General features: G+C 42.8%; 2 long non-coding RNA genes across 2 annotated transcripts in view; one reads left to right on the top strand and one right to left on the bottom strand.

Annotated features, from left to right (window-relative positions):
- The window catches only part of LOC137435427 (uncharacterized), a 40064-nt gene that overhangs the window by 11761 nt on the left and 5699 nt on the right, over window positions 1-22604 (top strand). The gene's annotated exons all lie outside the window — the stretch shown is intronic.
- Window positions 1614-2170, bottom strand: LOC144893613 (uncharacterized). Its single transcript, XR_013624529.1, has 2 exons — window positions 2141-2170; window positions 1614-1989 (listed from the first exon to the last, which is right to left on the bottom strand). It is a non-coding gene; the product is annotated as an uncharacterized LOC144893613 (long non-coding RNA).

Here is a 22604-nt window from a genome sequence, read left to right as displayed (position 1 = left end):
TGACGGCGGTGCCTTCTGGCCCGACCGTGCCCAGTACCCGCTGAACCTTCCTTGCCTCTAAAAGCCACCCATCTCCAAGCCATTCCTTCCGGCCTGCATTTCCCCGTGTAAGTGTGATCGTCCGTCTGTCTTTCACGTTGTCCTGGGGTTTATTAATTAAGCTTGTATAGGTAAGCTAATGATTTCACTGTGTGTCTGCTCCTTCCATTTTCTGTATATAACCAACTGCTCTCTTTGCCTTGGCTTGTGAAAATAATTAATAAAACCTGTTATTCCTCCGTACTTCTTCTTCTTCCTCTTTACATTCGGTCGCTTTAGAGGTTTCCAAATTGAATATCTGTGGCGCGATTTCGGCCAACGTCCGGGAATCGGGTTTAGTCGGGGAAAACTGTTCGGGCCGCGGTGCCTCCGCTCGGCAAACAACATCCTTATCCGCGGACCGTAACAATATATATATATTTATATATATATATATATATATATATATATATATATATATATATATATATATATATATATATAGATACAATACTGTGTACCAGATGCATGTTACAGATGCATGTTACATCTAACTCAGATGCATGTTACATCTGAGTGGAAAAATAAAGTTTCAAGAAACTAAGTATGCTGTATGATGTTGTTCTGTATATATTGGAGTATCCGAGTTTGAAGCATCAGACCTGCTACATGCTTCGTTTTCACCAAAATGAAAAGGAGAGTCCACTTCGCATGCTGGATTCGTGCATAACGCAGCACCAGAGGACACGGACATGAAAACAAGTTCTGACGTCATCCGTAAATGGGTGGTCGTCTACCAGCGAGTGACTGCTTTGCTATCACAACAAACGGGATCCACATTACACATAATCAAGTTTCGAGTGATGCGGGTTTCTTTTCACTTTTGCTGGGATGTGATTCGTGCAAAAAATTAACTTTCTGATCGATTGATTGAATAAGCATCAAGGGCATTCTTCTTAAGGTATTTCTTAACCTACACACCTAGTTCATTTCATGAGTCCTTCATGATTTGAAAATGAAACTGACATCACAATTATTGTGAATTTGGTGGACACCATTCGTTATGCACGAATCACTAAATGTACATTGCACATTTGAAGGAATTTTAGAAAATGTAAAAAACAACACCAGGAGACATACTAGACATCGACATTCCATTTAATTACAATTTTAATCATCAATGCATATTTTTATTTGAAGACGATGAAATAAAAATTGACATCGTGAGAATGTAACATTTTATTCGAAAATATGCCATTTTTGTCTTGTTTACTCAACCATCGCAAATCTAAGTGCATGATATAATGTGAAAATCAGGTTTATCCAGGTCCTCAAGACCATTTACTGCAACATAAAACTGGAGGTGTCTTTTCACTCAGTTCATTTTTTTTAAATTGAGGGCATTTTATTTCATCTGTGTAAAAGTGTACCCAGTGCATATATATATATATATATATATATATATATATATATATATATATGTATTTTTTTTTTGTTATCTAGGAAACACAGCATCCGAATTATACTCATATGTGATATTAAGTCGACTGTTTTCGTATTTTTTTTTTCTCTCTCTCTCTGTGTCTCTGTCTCTGTCTCTGTCTGTCTCTCTCTCTCTCATCAAATGTTAGACTGAATTACTTTGTTGAACAGAGTTTGCGCATAAGAAAGCTTTAAATTACTGTTCTGTTTGCAGCATTCATTCCTGATTATACCAGTTTCTGATGTGCCTCTGGGATTTTATCCTGCGGCACTGAAAGAAGTGGTTTGTGTAGTTGGCAACTGCAAAGTCATATGCCGTTCTGTAAATCCATCCATATCAAGTTTGAGTGTCCTTCCCCCTGGGAGCGGGTGCGATTACCCGTCCCAGTTTCGATAGACGCTTGCCATCGAGTTACAACACACCAAAAATCGTCCGTTCAATTGTTCAGAGGAGCACATCTTAGGTTCTCCAGCCAATCGCAGATATTGCTGAAAATATACAAATAAAACAAAGAATGCGGCGGTAGGGGAGATCGGATTTTGAAAACCGTTAAAGCACAAAATTGTCTGCTTTGAGAGATTAAAAACAAGCATTTGCATCGGAAACCAGGTGGAGGCAGATGGGATAGCTGCAGGCTACCTTAGAGGATGATACGTGATGTTAAAAATCAGTAGATATCTCGTACCAGCAATTACATCAAATCCCATGAAGGTTTGAACGTGGAATTTGAAGGCCCAATGGCAAGCATATACTTTCGAGTGTCGAATACTGCCAAAAAAAAAAAAAATATATATATATATATATATATATATATAAATAAAAACCATTAGTAAGCATTGTAAAAGTATTACAATGGACGTATTGTGGTATTTCTACCAGCGCTAAAAGGAATTCTGAAAATGTTTTTAACTTTGAAAAAAAATTGGGTACAGAAATGTAGACTCGATCATGGAAGAAATAAAGGACAGAGGGGACAGGGCAGTAGGTTTACAGATTGACAGAGGATCAAAGGGGAACAGGGAGATAAGGAATTCACACATGAGCGTCAGGAAGGAAAGGAGGAAGGGGTGGGAGTTTGGAGGAGGAGGTCAGTGAGAGTAGAAGAGAGCAGGGATGGGTTTGGGAAGAAATTGTGAGGTGACAATGGTCTGCACTATTGACGGAATTGAAGAAGGGGCATAAGACAACAGATACAGCAAGTCGGTTCCACAGATGAGAGAATAGAGGGAGGAAGGGATGGAGTTGAGGGTTCAGCTTAGAATTGAGGAGGGTAACCAGGTGTGGGATCCTGGAAGAATGCGGGTGGACCTGGCATGCTGCGAGAGGACGGATGGACGAGAGGGCAGGATTGAGGCGAAAGGAAAAGGAGGGTCCACCAACACACGTGTGTGCAGCACCTGACTTGTGATTGCAGGGGCACGGTCATGCATGCCCTCCATAGATTAGGGTAGAAATTGAGAATCTGCCTGTGGTACCGGCATACTATTACTATTACTATTACCTGTACTTATCTTTATACTGTGGTGTCTTTAACATCGGCTAGTAACCTTAGCGGATAGGATAGAAGGGTTAAATGTCTTCTATAAAGATAGTATACTCAATGATGCAACATAATACTTGTAAGATGCCAGTGTGACGTTTGCATCATCAGGTTGGGGGATCAAACCAAGACGAGATAGCTCAATGGCAAGTACGATGCCATCCTGTGAGCCATACAGGTTGTCCTCTGGTATTGCGGTAAGCATGTGGTGCAAGTGTTGTGGTATCTGGGTAGACATGTTGTGCAAATGTTGTGGTATCCGGGTAGACATGTGGTGCAAGTGTTGTGGTATCCGGGTGGACATGTGGTGCAAGTTCTCTGGTATTGGGGTAAATATTGGGGTGCAAATGCTTTGGTATTGGGGTAACATGGGGTGCAAGTGCTTTGGTATCGGGGTAAACATGGGGTGCAAGTGCTTTGGTATCGGGGTAAACATGGGGTGCAAGTGCTTTGGTATTGGGGTAAACATGGGGTGCAAGTGCTTTGGTATCGGGGTAAACATGGGGTGCAAGTGCTTTGATATTGGGGTAAACATGTGGTGCAAGTGTTGTGGTATCTGGGTAGACATGTTGTGCAAGTGTTGTGGTATCTGGGTAGACATGTGGTGCAAGTGTTGTGGTATTGGGGTAAACCTGTGGCGCAAGTGTTGTGGTATTGGGTTATCTATGTGGTACAAGATAATTACATGTTATTGCCTCAACATTCCCTTTCATACGCATCACTTCCACTTGAGACCAACAAAGTGTACAAATGTTCTACACATAAGCATCATATTAGGTAACCATTAAATCGGATTTGTGACAGCAAATTATATAAAATGGAGGTCACATGGGGGTATAATCATTAAATGTGTAGATCAAAACGTTCAAGGAACCATATTTCGAGGGGACACTTGGAAAGCTCCCATTACCAGGGAATTGATTCGTTGAAAGATAAATGGAACAAGTTTATTGATATTCATAGAAATTATGTCGAAAAATATAGTACTGACGGTCTTTGTCACAAATATACAAACGTTTTAATGGCCCTTTGTGTGAAATAAGCACACAGGAAGTTTCATTCGAGAAAAGTCAAGCAAATCCTTCACTTTAGGATCCATTTTTATAGATATGAATTCTATGAAAGTGCTGACATGCCAAACATTTGGCTGATTTTAAAGCACTTCATTAAAATCATTTTAAAGCCATTAATACAAACCCCATAACATGACGCAATCAATGCATCCTCGCAACCTCATAGAATAACAATAGGATATAGGTGAATAATAGGATTTTGATCACATGATCACACCCATAACATCGTAATAGACCATATAGTTAAAAGAAGCTGGTGTTTTATAAATCTCCTCTTGTGCTTCAATAAGGGGGGTTCCAGTAAAGCAATGCACTTATAAATCCATAACATTCACAACAAATGGCTAAGGACAAATATAATACAAATGCTTTTTATGTTTCCTGCACTCTAAAACATCAATGGTTACAGGCGTGTATGTGCACACGCGTACTGCGAAGCATTCGTCTATATCCTATTGTTGTGTGTTCCGGGAACTTCAAGGGGAGACGTACAAATCTCGATAAAGGATAAAATTTCACGAGAACCTCAGTTCAACAAGCAGTGTGCGTAAAAAGAATCAAACTTAAAAGAATAGTTTAAACTGTAGGCTAAATAATGGAGCATGCAAGGCAAACCCCCCCCCCCCAATCTAATTTCTTAACGTTCCTCTTGAGGAAATTGAGTCATTCAAACTCCTGGGTCTCACATGGGTCAAGGGTCCTGGATCTTGGGTCAGCCATGATCTTTCTTGGGCAGGCCACATTTCAAAGCTGGCCGCCAAAGCCAGCCGCTGACTAGGCATCCTCCATCGTACAAAGTCCTTCTTTGCGTTGGCACACCTGACCTCCTATCCACCTACGAGGCCTTAATCCGTAGCTTGATGGAGTACTGCTCTCTCTCTCATGGGCTGGAGATCCTGCTTCACATCTTGCCCAACTTAACGCCGTGAGAACCAAAGTCTTCAAGATTATTGGAATCTCCCACGTTGAAGGTGAGTCTACGGGCCTATCGCTTCACCATCGCAGACAGATCAATTGTCTTTCTTTCTGATGGTGCAAGTCGTCGCTTTCGCCGAATCTCTTCCCTTCGTTGGTGTGCTCACTATACATTGTGCATTGTGCAATGGCTGTACAGGTAAAATGGGCGGTGAGCAGTTGAGCAGGTGCCAATGAAGGGAAAACCTACACAGAGAAGAGATTAAAGTGATGGAGGTGTGTGCTATTCCTCTCCCACTCTCTATTCATATGACCATCGTTGGCTGCAGGTGCAGTAAATGCAATGTGAAGTGTGATGCACATAGGTGCAGCAGACTAGCCAGGTCGTCGGTATGATCATGCCAAAGTGGACACAGCTGTCTGCAGATGCTGTGCAGTGATGCCTAAATTTGTGCCACCACTAACTTTCATGGGCACATTTATCCAAGATATTTATCCAAGCCCAGGGTAACCTACAGGTGCGGCTTCGATATCCGAGTGTCCTTTTCATAGCCTTATCCTAAAGAGGCTTCCCCCACAAGGCAGTGGGGATCCATTACCCTGGACAAGAGGCCCATGCCAGGTACTGTCAGCCAGAGCCATCTGAGTCCATGACTCACGTAGGGCAGAGACTTCACTCCCTGAGGGAAATTGGTTGGTGTTGCCAAGCCTTAAGGTACCAACACATAACTCTCATGCACACCAAACTGGGCCGCGCTTTCAAGTATGTGCGTCTTCAAGGATATACCGGATGGAGCACGGAGCTTCTGGCACACAATTGGGCATCCTCTTCCCATCTGTCCACTGTCAAGACGTGAGATCAGCATTTTGGGCTGACATGTTCGTCGAGCATAGCAGAAAGGAGGAGGCGAGGATCAGCAGATATCGCCTCCTCTACCCCCGTCCTAGTCTCCACACCTCCTGGGCGGAACCAGAATCACACGTCAGCACAGGTCAATGCCCGAGCTCTACAATCCTAGCTCCAACTGCTCACTGCATTGTGGGTAGACCTATACTGGACCACTGGACAGAGACTTAGCCAATTACCAGCAAACATGGGAAAGCCTCATGGGAAACCACGCAAGTGAACCACTCCAGCCAACACTTGGCATTGCGCATGATCTTAGGCTTGTGTGGCTGCTTGGCCATAGAAACCCATTTCATGAAGCTCTCGACGAACAGTTGTTGTGCTGACATTGGTTATAGAGGCAGTTTGGACCTCGGTAGTGAGTGTTGCAACCGAGGGCAGACGATTTTTATTCGCTTCAGCACTCTTCGGTCCCGTTTTGTGAGCTTGTGTGGCCTACCACTTAGCGGCTGAGCTGTTGTTGCTCATAGACGTTTCCACTTCACAATAACAGCACTTATATTTGACCGGAGCAACTCTCACACGGCAAAAATTTGATGAACTTACTTGTTGGAAAGGTGGCATACGATGACGGTGACACGTTGAAAGTCATGGAGCTCTTCAGTGCGGCCCATTCGACTGCCAATGTTTGTCTATGGAGATTGCATGTCTGTGGGCTTGATTATATATACCTGTCAGCAATGTGTGTGGCTGAAATAGCTGAATCCACTAATTTGAAGGGGTGTCCACATACTTTTGATCATGTAGTGTATGTGTGTGGCTATGTGTGTATGTGTGTCTACTATGTGTGTGGCTATGTGTGTGGCTATGTGTGTATGTGTGTCTAGTGTGTGTGTGTGTGTGTGTGTGTGTGTGTGTGTGTGTGTGTGTGTGTGTGTGCGTGCGTGCGCGCGCGCAAGTATTAAAAAAAACATTTTAATAAATGCAAAAGGAGTTATGGATGGCAATGCTGTGAAGTATGGAAACAAGGTAAGGGTGGTAGCAAGAAAATATCCAAGATCCATCTCTACTTTTATCATTAAATTAGAATGTGAACAGAAAATGAAATCAAGCTATCCATAGTACATATCAAAAAAGCATTGCACCTGTCTCGTCTTTCGCACAAGACTGTGTGAAAACCCAGACAGGTGCTGTGCTTTCTTTGGTGTCCTTTGAGGATGTACACTCGAAGAAAGTATCCCTACAACAAATGTACACTCTAAGAAAGTTAGCCCATATCTTACAGCTATCGAGATATAAAAAAGCAAAGCATTACCAATTCCTTCAGCAGCTATCACAGTGTAACTGTGCAGTTACATGGTCAAAGTGTAACTCACATCACAGTGTAACTGTGCAGTGTAACTCTGCAGTGTAACTGTGCAATGATCAGCGATCAGACTTTAACCATGCGTTTTCTGCTATTTTGTAATAAACATAGGGGTAATACCCCTGGCACTCACCTGGTAGAATAAACAGTATACTGCACCGAATAAAGATATTTTAAACCAATTTCAATGGTTGCTAGAAGACAGGGCAGCATGTACAATCATACTAACATAATCATAAGACTTTAAACAACCAGACATAAAAATACCTTTTTGGGGGGCAACCACTCCAACTTCCCCTAACCCCATATACCTCCTCAGACCCCAATTTTTCTAATGCCTTGAACAAACATTGGTACATTATGGGTGATGAAGGTCGTGGTGAAGTTTCATCGAAATTGCGTGTGTAGTTTCTGAGAAGAAAGCAAATACCTATTTTGGGGGGCAATCCCCCCGTAATCCCCCAAAGGGGCAGATTATTTTAATGCCGTGAAGCAACTTTGGTATATCACGGATGGTGAAGGTTGTGGTCAAGTTTCATCGAAATTGTGCGTGTAGTTTCAGAGGAAAAAGCAAATTCCTATTTTGGGGGGTCAAACCTGGATGCACTTTGGTGGACTCCCTTAGAGACCCTTAGACCTCCCTCAAACTTGGTTAACCCCCTTAGACCCCGATTTTTTTTTTATCGCCGTGAACAAACTTTAGTCACAACACAACAAATATCATTTGTGCCAAATTTGGTCACAATCCCTTCAGCTGTTTCGGAGAAGAAGTTGCAAGTGTTTACGGACAGACGGACTGACGGAAGGACTGATGGACAGACGACGTGCCATCGCATAAGCTCCCCTGAACTTCGTTCCAGGTGAGTTAAAAATCTACAGGTGGTCAGGATTTAGCAGCGCATATGGCAGGAAACCAATTACAAGCAATTGCTGTGTATGTTAAATGACAACCAACCAATGAAACAACAAGAAAGATGTCGTGCAGAGCACGATACTTGCAAAATCCACTCCCTGCCAAAAAAATTGCCATGGATACATCAAATTGTCAATTTCATCAAAATTTAAATTGACTTTCTTAATCAAAGCTCAGGTCAATCTGATTTAAATTGATTATTTTTCAGATGAAATCTGATGATTTTAGAAGTTTGACCTTGAGTTGACCTTTGACATTTTGACCTCTAAAATAGTTGGTTTTCAAATTCAGTGATGCGCTATGCAATTGCTGTTTAATTTTCAAGTCAATCAAATGAAAAATGAAAATTTTAGAAGTTTGACCCAAGATGACCTTTGACCTCAAAAACAATAGGCTTCTCAGTCGTGACTACCTCTACATTCTACAACTTGGTAACGTTTTATGACGATCAGTTTAGAATTGTTACCTGTATGCGATTGACAGACAGACAAAGTCGACCAACCAATATACTTAGCATATGCGTACGATATGTACTTATGACTCATGCAAACCAATAAGATCATTAAGATTGCTTAACACATGAGCCAATTCGGTCAAAAATAATTCTTAGTTTAACTAGTGTACCGACGATAACTCTGCTCGTGAAGGATATCATGGGATCTTTATGTCCACCAACGTCTGCTAGCATACGGGACGCCCGTTTAACATCCATCTGCATGACAGCACACCATTGAAGTATCCCTGCAGGGTGACACTAGCTAGGGTGACAGTTCGTAGCTGAGCTGAGATTCGAACTTTTTGCAGTTTTGTTTGTTTTAAGACACTCGGTTGTTGGACAATTTTTCTGTGACATCCCAAAGTGCAGAGTCCAGTTCGATGATTTAGCGAGCTGTTTGTGGCATGAAGCAAAACACAAGTCAACATTGATTGAAGATGCTCGTATGTCCTCAAATAACTATGCATACTGGGACTAATCCAGAAAAATCCTCTTATTTATGACCTCAATCTATTGCTTGAACCCTCTGCTCGTTCTGTGCTTTTTCCCCTTTCCTCCTCCCCTACGTTTTCTACAGGGCGTAGTCGTCCGTCATCAAGCCCCTTCTGGTGAAACTCCCAATTCTTCACTCATTCGTTCCTCTTTTTTTTCCTGGCTGGGGAACCAACTTGCATATTGGTTCACGAGTTATCAAGTGACCACTATATTCGTTGTGTGTGTGTGTGTGTGTGTGTGTGTGTGTGTGTGTGTGTGTGTGTGTGTGTGTGTGTGTGTGTGTGTGTCTGTGTGTGTGTCTGTGTATGTGTCTGTCTGTCCGCAGCATAACTACCCGATGATATCATCCGATCTTGATGAAACTTGGGTGGGGGGTTGATATCATGATCTAGTTGTGTCCTGCCTAGAGTGGGCGTATTGCGCCCATTGTGGGCGGAGCCACGCCCGAAAAAGATGTCTTTTTAGGGGGTAACCGAGTTCAAGCTACATCTTCTCCGAGGGAGTTGGTGGAATCTGACAGGGGTTTCGATATTTGGTTCGGCCAATGTCATGTGCCCAGCCCCACGGAGCTCCATTTTTCATTTTTTTTTTTTCATTTCATTTTTCACCGAATTTTCGGTATTGTGTAGCTAACCAACCTCATAACTGATTATACATTATTTTCTATCTCACTTCAAGGTCAGTAACCTTCGTTTTGACATTTCCGGGCCTGGCCTGTCCTGTTTCGGTTATAGTCCGTCCTTTGTCATTGAATACCGCTCGCTCGTGAACCATCGTCGTCTCCTGACTTGTTCTTTTTAATTTCATTCTCCCCTCCAGGTGTTCAAAACAGCTGTTCACCACCATCTCAGTTTACCCCCCCCCCCCCCGCCATCCAAAACCATGATCTTTTCCATCCCCATTAGCCATTAACCACCCTCCTACCCCAACCCAGAGCCCATCACTTTGCAAATTTCTTCTTTTTTTCCCCTTCCTAAGCATTTGCTTCTGTATCCATCTTGTCTACCCACTGCATCCTACCCTCCTTACTGTGGAACCCCCTTCATCTACTTAGGGTCCCTTCATTGGCTGCCCACTGCTTATGGGAGGTGCCACCCTCTGGCCATGGAGTGGCCCCAATAAAAAGTCTATCCCCTCTTCCAGGCCCTACAGCACATCTCACCACCATGGCTTGCACACACGTACCAACAGTTCATAATGGTCTAAAGGTGCTTTCTTTGTGCTGTTTCCCCAAACCCTCCACCTTGCCTTCCCTTTCAAACAGGAGGTTTACGCTACCCAACCTTACTCTGACTATCTTAATGGTGAACATTCACGAGACCCACAGTGCACATATTACACACAACTTGGCCTACTAGGTCCCTGTTACATGGCAATCTAACCTATTCAAAACACACGGTCCATGTTGCACTTACGACAGTCTAGTTATGGATCCTCCTCCTCCTTTCAAGTAACAATATGTATCGCAAAAATCAAACTTTTAAAATTTCCTAATTTGTTGTATTTCCTCATACTTAAAGGTAACTGCGATATTAAAATGACTTTCACCGAAATTTGAATTATTATCCAACTATATTGCACACTTCTAATTTCACACAAATGTTTAATGGGGAATAGCACCACAAAAGTCAAAACAACCCAAACTTTTGCACAGTATTGTTGATCAATAATAAAGTAGGTCCTAAAACATTACAGTGTGAAACCCTAGATCAACGGGAAAGATCATGGGAAAGAAAACCATCAAGGGCCACTCACTTTGTTTACCCATAAAGTAAGTCAGACAATCACATGAACAAGGGACATGGAATAGCAAAGGAAGACAATTTAGAAATCAAGGCTGCATCTGAGACAGTGTCATAGAGACATATCCAGAGACATATCCAGAGCTAGAGACATATCTAGACAGATATGACATATCTAGACTAGACATACTAGAGACATATCCAGAGCGATGGACCTAATCTCTTGCTTGTGGATCAGGGTATCCATCAACTGCTGTGTCCCAAGCGGTATTATATCCAAAATGGAATAGCCAGATCAGAAGCGAAAATGGTTATCCAAGATTAGCATGTTATTGAAGAGATAGGGCCAAAGGTCGGCCGAAATAGTGGACTCCATTACCTTGCTTATTTTGGGGGATAAAGCTGATTGGTCTATCATTGAGGGGATCCGTTTTGGAAACTTTCTTATGGATAGGAGTGATGTTTTCAATTTTACAAAATGGAGGAAGTTGCACATCCAATAAGGACTTGTGAAAGAGAGAGAAGAGAGGGAATGATAGGAGTGAATCACAGTTCCTCATGAATAGAGCACTTATGACAGCAGGAATGGTTGTGGAAGAGAAATGACGAGCTGGAGAGGAAAGTTCTCCATTAAGGTGGAGGAAAATTCACATAATGTAAGGACCATTCCATAATTATGCTGGAGTTCTTTAAGGCAGTGTTCTGGGCCCTGTGCTTTTTCTGGTCTTCATCAATGATCTATCCGACTCTGGAAAATCCTCTCTATCTCTTTGCTGGTGACTCCACCCTCTGCTGTTCCATATCTCAACCCTCAGATCAGCAGGCAGAAGACCTGGATAAAATCACAAACTGGTCAAACAAGTGGAACATTCTTTAAATCCTAATAAATCTCACATCCTCACTATGTCTCTCTGAAAAGACCATCTGGAAAACCCTCCCATCTACTTTCTCAACAATCCCCTGGTATAAAAAAAAATAACCACCTTTAGAGGCCATTTTTCCCCGCAAGTGGGGGTTGGCCTTTTTCGGGAACCGTGGTTGTTGTTGTTTTTCGGTCCCCTTTTTGAAGCAATGTTTTACGGCCGGATGCCCTTCCTGATGCCAACCCTTTTTGCCGCCTTTAACGACAAACAGGGAATTACCAGTGAACTGGTACTCAATTAGCCGACCTCGGAAGGATGAACAGGCTGAGTCAACCCCCCTGGCGTTAATTCAGCGATCGACCGGGATTCGAACCCAGGATCCTAGGTAATCCTAAGCCGGCACCCTAGCCGCTAGCCCAACACCAGGGTTGGTAGAGGGGGGTCTGGTAGAGGGGTCAATATATGGTTGAACCCCCCAAAAATTGATACAAAAGGTTTTTCAATTGATTCTGGTACCATTGGGCATGCTAAATAACATACTAAAAATCTAGTAACATCTGACTTCCGGAAAGGGGTCATTTTCAAGATGGCGTCCAAGATGGCCGCCGGGAGCTTAAAATGGCCATATCTCAATTATTATTCAACCTAGAAAGGTGGTTTTGGTGTCTAACCCTAGGTTTTAGGGCCCAAGGAATCCAATTGAATCAATAAAATTACCATCAGTTAATTATTTATTGACAAGTCCAAGATGGCATCCCAAGGTGACATCCTGATCCACTAAAATGGCTCTGTCGAATAGTAGTCAACCTAGAGAGATATTTTCAGTGTGTATACCTAGGTTTAAGGCACCCAGGAAATCATCAAAATTACTTAAATAAGCACAAAGTAATCAGGTAATCCAGTAAGCCAGGTTTACCAGCCCATTAGGCATTTGTTGTCTTATACAGTTAGTCGCTATTCATCGTCATCCTCCGACTCACCAGCTAATGAACCAAGTGTGTGTTTCAGATTGGAGATAAGAGTGTAATGTGTCTACACCACTGCCACCTGTGACTCCAGTCCACAGTATTCAGTGATCATTACAGACAAAGGTTTGTACAAAGCTTGAGAGGTTATGGCAAGGGAAGACTATTTTATATTGGGGAGGGGGGGGGGGGGGGACTGAAAAATCTGACAAACAATTTATTTTCATCTCAAAAGGAACTAGAACGGGCTACTGTGCTGTACTTGGCATGGGAGTGTAGGGAACAGAACAAAAATACGATTTTGACCTTTTCGTGACCTTGACCTTGACCTTTGACCCGATTGCTCCCAAAATCTAATCAAATGTGTCCCGTATAATAACCAATCATCCCACCAAATTTCATGCAATTCGGTTGAATACTTTTTGAGTTATGCGAATAACATACACACACACACACAGACATACAAATAAATACACAGCGATCAAAACATAACCTTCCGCTTTTGCGAAGGTAATAAGTATATTATTTGGTACATGTATGCACAAACAAAATCCATATTATCAGCCTTCAAAATGACATTCAGTTGAAACTTAAGGCAATCTGTCACAAATTTCTGGAGTCTCGTGGATACCGAAAAGTATAGAGGGGTCAATATATGGTTGAACCCCCAAAAAATTGAAACAAAAGGTTTTTCAATGGATTCTGGTACCATTGGGCATGCTAAAGAAGAATGTGACAATCCACATAACAAGTTTCTTCCAGAGGAGTCGGAGGATGACGATGAATAGCGACTAACTGTATAAGACAACAAATGCCTAATGGGCTGGTAAACCTGGCTTACTGGATTACCTGATTACTTTGTGCTTATTTAAGTAATTTTGATGATTTCCTGGGTGCCTTAAACCTAGGTATACACACTGAAAAAATCTCTCTAGGTTGACTACTATTCGACAGAGCCATTTTAGTGGATCAGGATGTCACCTTAGGATGCCATCTTGGACTTGTCAATAAATAATTAACTGATGGTAATTTTATTGATTCAATTTGATTCCTTGGGCCCTAAAACTTAGGGTTAGACACCAAAACCACCTTTCTCGGTTGAATAATAATTGAGATATGGCCATTTTAAGCTCCCGGCAGCCATCTTGGACGCCATCTTGAAAATGACCCCTTTCCGGAAGTCAGATGTTACTAGATTTTTAGTATGTTATTTAGCATGCCTAATTGTACCAGAATCCATTGAAAAACCTTTTGTATCAATTTTTTGGGGGTTAGGTGAGTTTTTTTTCGTATATTGACCCTACTATGGAGGAATTTTGTCACTCAAGATTTTGGGTCTCACTATCTTCCATGATCTTTCCTGGGAAAACAACATTTTCAAGCTGGCCTCCAAAGCCAGTCGCCGACTGGGCATCCTCCATCGTGTGAAGTCCTTCCTTGGCACTACTGAGCTGTTCACCACTTACAAAGCTTTCATCCGCAGCTTCATGGAATACTGCTCTCCCTTCTGAGCTGGTGCTCCTGCCTCACACCTAGCTCGGCTTCACACTGCAGAAACCAAAGCTTTCATAATCATTGGTATCTCCCGCGACGAAGATGATTCTGAGGGACTTTCACTGTCTCACCGCAGGCAGGTTAACAGTCTTTCTTTTTTCTAGCGACTCCTCTCCGGCCTTGATCCCCTAGCTCTCTCTGTGATCTGTCCCCCAAATATTCCTTCAGGACACACAAGATCTGTCAGCAACACTCTTCTGGTGAAACTGCCAAAATGAAGACTCCCTGCTCACCTTCACTCTTTCATTCCTCTTTTCTTCCGCCTCTGGAACAAACTCCCACACTCTCTTCAATCCCACTCCTCCCTCCAGGTCTTCAAAACAGCTGTTCACCACCATCTGTTATCTTTCCCCATCCAAAACCTTGATATTTTTCACCCCCGTTAATCTACCTCAAATCCACCTCCTCAAATTCAGTTTTCTTTCCTGAAAGTCCTTGTAGTGTCCACCTTGTTTATCTCATGTACCCCATCCCTCCCCCTTCCACAGATCTCCTGATGTCCCTGTTGTCCACTGATCTCTTTCTCTTTCTCTCTCTCTCTTTCTCCCTCTCTTTCTCTCTCTCTTTCTTCCTCTCTTTCTTCCTCTTTCTTCCTCTCTTTCTTCCTCTCTTTCTTCCTCTCTTTCTCCCTCTCTTTCTCCCTCTCTTTCTCCCTCTCTTTCTCCCTCTCTTTCTCCCTCTCTTTCTCCCTCTCTTTCTCCCTCTTTCTCCCTCTCTTTCTCACTCTCTTTCTTCCTCTCTTTCTCCCTCTCTTTCTCCCTCTCTTTCTCCCTCTTTCTCCCTCTCTTTCTTCCTCTCTTTCTTCCTCTCTTTCTTCCTCTCTTTCTCCCTCTCTTTCTCCCTCTCTTTCTCCCTCTCTTTCTCCCTCTTTTTCGTCCTCTCTTTCTGCCTCTCTTTCTCCCTCTCTTTCTCCCTCTCTTTCTCCCTCTCACTCTCTTTCTTGTTTCTCGTCTCCCGTTCCCTTTATTGTACGTTCTATGTGCTAGCTCTTCACGAGCCTCGAATTAGTATACTTTTTTTTTTAAACCTGAAAATGGTGGGTACAGCAAGAGATGGATTTAAGACCTTTTAAGCAAAGATATAGTTAAACAACTCAGCTTCCCCTCCGCCTCCTTCCCCCCACCAGCAGTATCCAGCACGACTGTTCCTTAGGATGGAAGAGATGGAAGGGGTATGTGAACCAGGCACAGATACAACCATCTCCCACCAAGCTCCGGAGGACGCTGAGACGCAGGGCAATTTGGGTTGCAGATCAGCCTGATGTTGGGCCTCTTGTTCTTCACAGGACAGATACATAATGGTTTTGAGCTTTGTGGAGAGACTGCAGGTTGCTATCAATGGAGATGTGCAATTGCCTGGATTTAGGGTGTTTCACCAGGAAGGCGTTATTTGAATAATGTAAACATCCTGGAGTTGCTATTGTAGAAATTGTTCAATTTTCCTTCCAGAAGTAGAATGCGAGATGTTTTCTTGCTTTGACCTCACCAGATGCATCAGTGTTCTATGTGATTAACTTGGGAAGAGGGTAATTATTGGTAAGAAATTCTGTTGGTAAGAAATTCCAGGAGCTGATGTGATGATGGACTAGTTTTGACTGGAGGGCAGATTTTAGGCCAGACCACACAGCTTTACCAAATTTTCACACACGTCTTTTACCTTAGACTTTCTATAATAACTGCAGAAGAGATGCACCCCTTTCCCGGTACAGGTAAGAAGACCTTTGAGTAGCTGAGTCACAGCAACACAAGTTTGAGGGAAAAGTTTGACACGTCAAGATCCAGTAATGAATGGTTGTCATTTGGGGAGATGTGTGTTGAAAAAGAAGCAGGCTGAGCAAGTCCGGTCATTTCATAGAATGACAGCTGCTAGGCCATGTACTGACGTATATGAACAAACTCCAAGCCAGCTGGCATGGTGGCAATTAAAGTCTCCGCAGATTAGGAAGAGCGAACAGGGGTGAGACGAGAGCAGAGTGTCGATGTTTGCAGAGAGGGCCATGTATATGAAGTCATCAGAGTGGTGGGGACTGTTGACCACAGAGAGAAACAATCTGTTTTTACTGAAAGGGATATGAAGCAAAATGTACTCAATAGGGTTGTGACAAGCAGTGAGGGGCAGGGGTGGTGGGAAAGGGAGGAAATAAATACACAGTGTCAACACCACGAGTGCAGAATTCAGGCCTGTCAGAGCAGAGGAGACAATAACCAGGAGACAATAAGACAATAACCAGGAGACAATAAGACAATAACCAGGAGACAATAAGACAATAACCAGGAGACAATAAGACAATAACCAGGGCATCTTGTGAAATAAATATTTCCATAAGACATGCAATATCTGGGGTATCTGCGGCTGCCCCGGATGGACAGATATGTGAAGTTGGAGTGTAGACCCCTTGTATTGGTGAGCCAGGGGATTGGAAAGGGGGAAGCAAATGCAGAAGAACAGTGGTGATGATGAGCAGGAACACAGTGAGCTGGAACGGGTGAGCAGGGACAGCGTTATTTTTGGATGCGAGCTGGCCCTCATCGCTGGTCTGGTCACATTTCTGTAAACGCATATCAGGAATGTGGAGTCGAATATCTAATCCAAGTGTGAGAGAGAGGGTTTGTTGAGCGTGTGGAGTTGCGAAGACCGTACGTGTGAGTCAGGAGGTGTGATGTGGCTCTGCGATTGAACCGGGAGCACGAAGAGTTTAAGGAGAACTCAGGGAGGAGGTCAAAAGAAAAGAGGACGTCACAAAAATTGCGCAATGGAACACAGGGCAGAAGATTGAAATTCTGTAAAGCATTATGTAATGCGAGTGCGGGAATTAGGGGACGGGAGCGCAAGTAAAAAATATTGAACAAAAAGTGAAGAGTGAAGTAATATAAAGGAGGTGGCAAAGAGGATGCGACATCAAGCAGTTACAAGGATAAGAACAAGGAGGAAGAGATACATTTTCTTTACACAAAGAACCAAAAATACAACTTCCGACAGGCACAAGAAAAGGCAAGACTCTTCTGGACGGTATCCTTATCTTTGAAGAACTGGAAGGGGCACAGAGGCACACATCCTGTAAATGAAGAACTGGAAGGGGCACAGAGGCACACATCCTGTAAATGAAGAACTGGAAGGGGCACAGAGGCACACATCCTGTAAATGAAGAACTGGAAGGGGAACAGAACCACACATCCTGTAAATGAAGAACTGGAAGGGGAACAGAGCCACACATCCTGTAAATGAAGAACTGGAAGGGGCACAGAGCCACACATCCTGTAAATGAAGAACTGGAAGGGGAACAGAGCCACACATCCTCTAAATGAAGAACTGGATGGGGAACAGAGCCACACATCCTCTAAATGAAGAACTGGAAGGGGAACAGAGCCACACATCCTGTAAATGAAGAACTGGAAGGGGAACAGAGCCACACATCCTGTAAATGAAGAACTGGAAGGGGAACAGAGCCACACATCCTCTAAATGAAGAACTGGATGGGGAACAGAGCCACACATCCTCTAAATGAAGAACTGGAAGGGGAACAGAGCCACACATCCTGTAAATGAAGAACTGGAAGGGGAACAGAGCCACACATCCTGTAAATGAAGAACTGGAAGGGGAACAGAGCCACACATCCTGTAAATGAAGAACTGGAAGGGGCACAGAGGCACACATCCTGTAAATGAAGAACTGGAAGGGGAACAGAGCCACACATCCTCTAAATGAAGAACTGGATGGGGAACAGAGCCACACATCCTCTAAATGAAGAACTGGAAGGGGAACAGAGCCACACATCCTGTAAATGAAGAACTGGAAGGGGAACAGAGCCACACATCCTGTAAATGAAGAACTGGAAGGGGAACAGAGCCACACATCCTGTAAATGAAGAACTGGAAGGGGCACAGAGGCACACATCCTGTAAATGAAGAACTGGAAGGGGAACAGAGCCACACATCCTGTAAATGAAGAACTGGAAGGGGAACAGAGCCACACATCCTCTAAATGAAGAACTGGATGGGGAACAGAGCCACACATCCTGTAAATGAAGAACTGGAAGGGGAACAGAGCCACACATCCTCTAAATGAAGAACTGGAAGGGGCACAGAGGCACACATCCTGTAAATGAAGAACTGGAAGGGGAACAGAGCCACACATCCTGTAAATGAAGAACTGGAAGGGGAACAGAGCCACACATCCTGTAAATGAAGAACTGGAAGGGGAACAGAGCCACACATCCTGTAAATGAAGAACTGGAAGGGGCACAGAGGCACACATCCTGTAAATGAAGAACTGGAAGGGGCACAGAGGCACACATCCTGTAAATGAAGAACTGGAAGGGGCACAGAGGCACACATCCTGTAAATGAAGAACTGGAAGGAGAACAGAACCACACATCCTCTAAATGAAGAACTGGAAGGGGCACAGAGGCACACATCCTGTAAATGAAGAACTGGAAGGGGACCAGAGCCACACATCCTGTAAATGAAGAACTGGAAGGAGAACAGAACCACACATCCTCTAAATGAAGAACTGGAAGGGGAACAGAGCCACACATCCTCTAAATGAAGAACTGGAAGGGGAACAGAACCACACATCCTGTAAATGAAGAACTGGAAGGGGAACAGAGCCACACATCCTCTAAATGAAGAACTGGAAGGGGAACAGAGCCACACATCCTGTAAATGAAGAACTGGAAGGGGGAACAGAGCCACACATCCTGTAAATGAAGAACTGGAAGGGGAACAGAGCCACACATCCTCTAAATGAAGAACTGGATGGGGAACAGAGCCACACATCCTGTAAATGAAGAACTGGATGGGGAACAGAACCACACATCCTGTAAATGAAGAACTGGAAGAGGACCAGAGCCACACATCCTGTAAATGAAGAACTGGAAGGGGAACAGAGCCACACATCCTCTAAATGAAGAACTGGAAGGGGGAACAGAGCCACACATCCTCTAAATGAAGAACTGGAAGGGGACCAGAACCACACATCCTGTAAATGAAGAACTGGAAGGGGAACAGAGCCACACATCCTCTAAATGAAGAACTGGAAGGTGACCAGAGCCACACATCCTGTAAATGAAGAACTGGAAGGAGAACAGAACCACACATCCTCTAAATGAAGAACTGGAAGGATAACAGAACCACACATCCTCTAAATGAAGAACTGGAAGGGGAACAGAGCCACACATCCTCTAAATGAAGAACTGGAAGGGGAACAGAGCCACACATCCTCTAAATGAAGAACTGGAAGGGGAACAGAACCACACATCCTGTAAATGAAGAACTGGAAGGGGAACAGAGCCACACATCCTCTAAATGAAGAACTGGAATGGGAACAGAACCACACATCCTGTAAATGAAGAACTGGAAGGGGACCAGAGCCACACATCCTGTAAATGAAGAACTGGAAGGAGAACAGAACCACACATCCTCTAAATGAAGAACTGGAAGGAGAACAGAACCACACATCCTCTAAATGAAGAACTGGATGGGGAACAGAGCCACACATCCTCTAAATGAAGAACTGGATGGGGAACAGAGCCACACATCCTTTAAATGAAGAACTGGAAGGAGAACAGAGCCACACATCCTGTAAATGAAGAACTGGATGGGGAACAGAACCACACATCCTCTAAATGAAGAACTGGAAGGGGACCAGAGCCACCCATCCTGTAAATGAAGAACTGGATGGGGAACAGAACCACACATCCTCTAAATGAAGAACTGGAAGGGGACCAGAGCCACACATCCTCTAAATGAAGAACTGGATGGGGAACAGAGCCACACATCCTTTAAATGAAGAACTGGAAGGAGAACAGAGCCACACATCCTGTAAATGAAGAACTGGATGGGGAACAGAACCACACATCCTCTAAATGAAGAACTGGATGGGGAACAGAGCCACACATCCTCTAAATGAAGAACTGGAAGGAGAACAGAGCCACACATCCTGTAAATGAAGAACTGGATGGGGAACAGAACCACACATCCTCTAAATGAAGAACTGGATGGGGAACAGAGCCACACATCCTGTAAATGAAGAACTGGATGGGGAACAGAACCACACATCCTCTAAATGAAGAACTGGATGGGGAACAGAACCACACATCCTCTAAATGAAGAACTGGATGGGGAACAGAGCCACACATCCTCTAAATGAAGAACTGGAAGGAGAACAGAGCCACACATCCTTTAAATGAAGAACTGGAAGGGGACCAGAGCCACACATCCTGTAAATGAAGAACTGGATGGGAACAGAACCACACATCCTGTAAATGAAAAACTGGATGGGGGAACAGAGCCACACATCCTCTAAATGAAGAACTGGATGGGAACAGAACCACACATCCTGTAAATGAAGAACTGGATGGGAACAGAGCCACACATCCTCTAAATGAAGAACTGGAAGGGGAACAGAACCACACATCCTTTAAATGAAGAACTGGAATGAGAACAGAGCCACACATCCTGTAAATGAAGAACTGGATGGGAACAGAGCCACACATCCTGTAAATGAAGAACTGGATGGGAACAGAACCACCCATCCTGTAAATGAAGAACTGGACTATGTTGAAACATAAGAGATGTATTTTGTCCCCGAACAGAGAACACATTGTCCACATGTAGCTATTAAAATACGAGCAAGATGCAGTTTAAAAAATGCAGCAAAAGTAATTAATACTACAGCGAAGTTGATGGCGCGCCATCACAAATCCCCACGCTTCCAACTTAAAGCAAAGATCGGATATAAAAAAAACAAATAAAACAGGAAAGACTCAATATAAAATTCTGAGTTAATTTTTTTCGCATGTTGACCCTTGTGACCCGAAGTCCTCACCAGGAATGACCCAATATAAAATTGAGTTAATTTTTTTGCATGTTGACCCTTGTGACCTGAATTCCTCAACAGGAATGACCCAATATCAAATTTTGAGTTGAACATCTTTTTTGCATTTTTACCCTTGTGGCCCACTCTAAAATCACTATTTTGAGGATTGCTCAATTTGTCACTATAAAGAGTATGGCATAGTCATCCTTTTTCTCTTGATTTGATTAATTATCACAATTAATCGAGGGTGACCAGGAACAACAGTGGTCTGACAGAATCGTGCGGAGAGGTAGAGCAACCTCTGAGCTGTCCAGTCTGGGTTCGATTTCCGACCTGTTGGATTGGTGTTTCGTTGGTTGGGTGTCGCATTGATAAGTTTGTTGTCCCTTTAATCAGAAGGAACGTCAAGCGAGATGTCCCATCTCATGTACCATCTCAGCATTATATAATGTCCCATCTCATGTACCATCTCAATATTATATAATGTCCCATCTCATTATTATATGATGTCCCATCTCATGTACCAACTCAATATTATATAATGTCCCATCTCATTATTATATAATGTCCTATCTCATGTCCCATCTCAATATTATATAATGTCCTATCTCATGTCCCATCTCAATATTATATAATGTCCCATCTCATGTACCATCTCAATATTATATAATGTCCCATCTCATGTACCATCTCAATATTATATAATGTCCTATCTCATGTCCCATCTCAATATTATATAATGTCCTATCTCATGGACCATCTCAATGTCATATAATGTCCCATCTCATGTACCATCTCAATATTATATAATGTCCTATCTCATGTCCCATCTCAATATTATATAATGTCCTATCTCATGTCCCATCTCAATATTATATAATGTCCCATCTCATGTACCATCTCAATATTATATAATGTCCCATCTCATGGACCATCTCAATATTATATAATGTCCCATCTCATGTACCATCTCAATATTATATAATGTCCCATCTCATGTCCCATCTCAATATTATATAATGTCCCATCTCATTATTATATAATGTCCTATCTCATGTACCATCTCAATATTATATAATGTCCCATCTCAATATTATACAATGTCCCATCTCATGTACCATCTCAATATTATATAATGTCCTATCTCATGTCCCATCTCAATATTATATAATGTCCCATCTCAATATTATATAATGTCCCATCTCAATATTATATAATGTCCCATCTCATGTACCATCTCAATATTATATAATGTCCCATCTCATGTCCCATCTCAATATTATATAATGTCCCATCTCATGTCCCATCTCAATATTATATAATGTCCCATCTCATGTCCCATCTCAATATTATATAATGTCCCATCTCATGTCCCATCTCAATATTATATAATGTCCCATCTCAATATTTAATAATGTCCCATCTCATGTACCATCTCAATATTATATAATGTACCATCTCAATATTATATAATGTCCCATCTCAATATTATATAATGTCCCATCTCATGTCCCATCT

This window comes from Myxine glutinosa, chromosome 9 (assembly GCF_964187855.1).
Source record: "Myxine glutinosa chromosome 9, kmMyxGlut1.1, whole genome shotgun sequence".
Lineage (NCBI taxonomy): Eukaryota > Metazoa > Chordata > Myxini > Myxiniformes > Myxinidae > Myxine > Myxine glutinosa.
This window is presented reverse-complemented; position numbering and strand designations above follow the sequence as displayed.